Consider the following 4,516-nt stretch of genomic DNA (forward strand, 5'->3'; position numbering starts at 1 on the left):
TTTCATTATTTCTCTCAATTTCAAGTGTAGGTGCAGTCGGACTAATTGAAGAGGCGTCAACTTTGAAACGCTTAGCACGCTTGGACGAGGACAATGATGCATTCAAGTTTAACGCTTTGGGCACAATATTTATACTTTTTGGAAGTTTGCGTTTGGAACTACTGTTGTATAAAGCAACAGATCTACGATGTGTAGGAGGATCATGGTTGTGTTCATCAGAATAGGACACCAAAAATAATTCTCATTCTTTGGGCTTTTCTCAATTATTTTGGTTGCTTTGCAGGATCCTGATGTACTACATTTGAAGTAGTTCCTGATATATCATATACACAAAATATAATTAGTACTGATCAAATATTACATTTGTCTACATTTACCATTAATAGCTTTTACTACTTTTTATCACAAAAATTGAGAACTGAACAACATTTTCTACGATATGAAAAAATGATAAAGAGAGCAAACCTTGGGAATTGAGAACCTTTGATTGACTTCTGACCATACTTACGCCATGCCCATTTATCATCTGTGAGTTCCTCTTGCAACACTTCATAGACAACTCTTGTTGACTGATTTTTTCTGATTTCAAATCAAAAGTATTAAAATTAAACTCTAAACACGCACACTTAAAATTTAACAGAGGAAATATTTACCTTTTAAAAGTTTTGATCAGAGGAGTAGGCATGGGCATAGTGAAATTAGGATAAACTTGATCATGTATCACAAGTTGTTGTTGTAGATCTATCGATTCTTGTGGTGTTGTAGTAGTTGTTGGCACACACGTTAACATTGTTGGCAATGGAGGAAGAAAAGTTTGTTGGCAAAATTGAGTTGGTTGAATGGGATTGTAATACATTTCTTGGTTTTTGTTTTGGTCCATGATTATGACCTGATCATCTAATTTTTCAAATTGTTGTTGTAGATCGATCAGTTCTTGTGCTGTTGTAGTTATTCTTGGCATACACGTTATCGTTGTTGGTAACGGGGGAAGAAAGATTTGTTGACTAAATTGTGCTGGTTGAATGGGATCTAAGTACATCTCTGGATTACCATTTTGATTCATAATTATAATCTGATCATTTGATTTTTCAAGTTGTTGTTGTAGATAAATCGACTCTTGTGGTGTTGTAGTCGTTGTTGGCACACACGTTATTGTTGTTGGTATTGGAGGAAGAATGATTTGTTGACTAGATTGATTTGGTTGAATGGGATGTAAGTACATCTCTTGGTTATTATTTTGGTCCTTGATTATGACATGGTCATTTGATTTTTTCTGGTGAGCAACTGAAAAATCTATAGAGAAAATCTCAGATAAATCATTAAAATTAGGTATGTCAGCAGTAACATTTTTGTCAAAAAAAATATTCCCATCATCATTTTCAGAAGTCACCAAGCCTAAGTTAGGAACTGTAACATCGTTAGACTTATTAATGTTGCAACTTCTTACTACAGCGTTTAAATCCCAATCATTATCCTCCATTTTAAATATCTATATATATATATATATATATATATAATTATATCTAGTTAACTGCAGAAAAATGGAATTAGGGGCAAGAAAATCCTTAAGAACTTTAAAACTGTGTTTATTAAAAAATTAAGGATATTTTCTATAAGAGAGGAGTGAGGAAAAAGATCAAAAAGGGGGCTGATTTATGAAGGAAATAACTAAAAAAATTAGTGGGTAGAAAGTTAAAAATCAAAGACTGGGATGAAGAAAAGTGAACCAAATTGGTTTATTATATAGAGAACTCAGAGAGGTACCTACCTGCTCCGTGCACATCCATATTCAATTAACATTTAATGAACATTTAATGTTCTTTTCCATTTTATGGTGAGGATAATTACAATATAATGAAAGAGAAGATAAAAATTAATCTCTTGTACCCAATTGTTAAAAAGTTGAAAAGTTTGATTTTTTAAATTAAAAAATTCTTAATTAGTGAAACGGAATGAAAAGTTTTATTTTTTAAATTAAAAAATTCTTAATTAGTGAAACGGAATTCCCTTAAGAAAAGAAAATTTGCAATTTCAATAATTCTATGCCCCTTGATTCTACAATAATCTCAAAGTAGGGCCAATAATTGTACTCAATATTTTCTCTAAGAAATATATTTAGTGCAACATGATCACATCACATAAGAAAATGTTAATAACTTTGATAAAGCAGCAATATATGTTATAGATGCTTCAGATTTTTAGATGTAGTGTATTGAAAAGGGAAACTACACGCATGCACTTCCTAACTTTGATGCAACACTCAAAATATTGTTAAATACAAAAGTCTACGTAGATTAAATTTAAAAAAATAGTCCAGTACATAAAATATTTTGTGTGTACAAAAGTCTCTATAGACTAGATCTAAAGACAACTCAATGCATTAAACGTTGTGTTCACACATAATTAGAAAAAATGTTGTAGCCTAAGAGGTGTGATGTAGAAAGTCTATTATAATACAAGCATTAATGGTTGCTTGCATCTTAGATAGACAAGATTCTCATAATTAAAATAAAATAAAATTACTGACGTTGTATAAGGTGAAATTCGAATTTGGAATGAGGACTGGTTGAAATTTGACACATAATAGCATCTTCTTAATGTAAATCCTTGCAGGAGAGAAATATGATCTCATCTACTTGTAAGAAAAATATCATTGAAAAGCTCTAATAATACAAAAGATTCACGATCTTTTGATTATTTCTTGGTCTTATTTTTACTTGTAATTATATTTACACTTATTAATGTCCCTGTTCTTCATACAATTTATAATAACAACAACAAGAATAACATATTAAGTGTAGTCGCACAAGTGAGACTTAAAAAGAATAATGTGTATTCAGTTTTACTCATACCTTGTAAAATTAGGGTAGTTGTTCTTATTATTATCCTTATTCTTAGTATAATTCATACTCTCTAATTTATTTTTGCTACACCAATTTATCCACGAAAAAAAGGAGTTTGATCGATCATAGTATATTTGTCTTTTTTTACAAATTCAACTTTTAAATGCATAGTAACAACTTTTTTTAGTAAATAACCATTGTTTGTAACAAATTTGTAAGTGTCAGAAAATAAATTACAATCACAAAAAAATATGAAGAAACATAATTTTATTCATCAAGATTGCAGGTACAATTCAGTTGATCCCTTGATTCTTCTCCCATAAGATATTTATCCACAATTCGAGAGTCGTTTGTGGCATATTTCTCGACTTAAACTAAGATGCTTTGAACTTGATCTACATAATTTGAGGATCGTTAGTGGCGTATTTCTCAAACTAGGATGAGTTGGACTCGATATTCATAATCTGAGGGCTGTTAGTGGTGTATTTCTTAAATTAAGATGATTTAGATTTGATCTCTTTATGAATATTCCATGAGTTTGTGGAATATTTGAGAAATTCGAGATGCCTTTTTCAAGGAAATATAGTACCCTTTTTATAGGCATGAACTAGGATTTAGGGTTGATTAGCCTCCAAAAATTCTAATGGTAATTGAACACACCTTGTAGACTTCCAACTCAAATTGAGCACGTCTTGTAGAGTCCTACAAAATTTCAATGTCTACAAATCCCCACTACTTTAAGGCTTGTCAGAGTGTAGACCTAATGAAACTCAAAGATGAGGCTTGAAGTACTCATTCTTCTACCTTTGCAGCTTCAGATTTTTAGATTTGACTTAAGAGAGAAGAGATGAAGGACAGATTTGGTCCAACTGGGCGTGCCAATTTGTTTGCGACAAATTTTAAAGTGACAGAAAATAAATTACAATCACAAAAAAATATGAAGAAACATAAATTTATTCATCAAGATTGCGGGTACAATTCTGTTGATCGCTTGATTCTTCTCTCATAAGATATTTATCCACAATTCGAGGGTCGTTTGTGGCATATTTCTCGACTTAGGATGATTTGGACTTGATCTACATAATTTGATATTTCACGACTTAGGATGATTTGGATTTGATCTATATAATTTAAGGGTCGTTAGTGCGTATTTCTCAAACTAGGATGATTTGAACTTGATATTAATAATTCGAGGGCCATTAATGACGTATTTATCTAATTAAGATGATTTGGATTTGATCTCTTTATGAATATTCCATGAGTTTGTGGAATATTTGAGAAATTCGAGATGCCTTTTTCAAGGAAATATAGTACCCTTTATATAGGCATGAACTAGGGTTTAGGGTTGAGTAGCCTCCAAAAATTCTAATTGTAATATTTGAGATTTTAAGATCTTTAAAAATACCCAAGAGTTTATGGATATTTGAGATGCCTATTAATGGTATTTTGTATCCTTTATATAGGCGTGGACTAGAGTTTAGGGTTGAGTAGCCTCCAAGAATCCTAATTTGATTGAACACACCTTGTAGAGTCCCAACTCAAATTGAACACCTCTTGTCGAGTCCTAGAAAATTTCAATGTCTACAAATACCCCCTGCTCCAGGTCTTGTCGGAGTGTAGACTTGATGAAACTCAAAGACGGGTTTGAAGTACTCATTCTTCCACCTTTGCAG

This window comes from Solanum tuberosum, unplaced genomic scaffold (genome assembly GCF_000226075.1).
Source record: "Solanum tuberosum cultivar DM 1-3 516 R44 unplaced genomic scaffold, SolTub_3.0 scf00400, whole genome shotgun sequence".
Classification (NCBI taxonomy): Eukaryota; Viridiplantae; Streptophyta; class Magnoliopsida; order Solanales; family Solanaceae; genus Solanum; species Solanum tuberosum.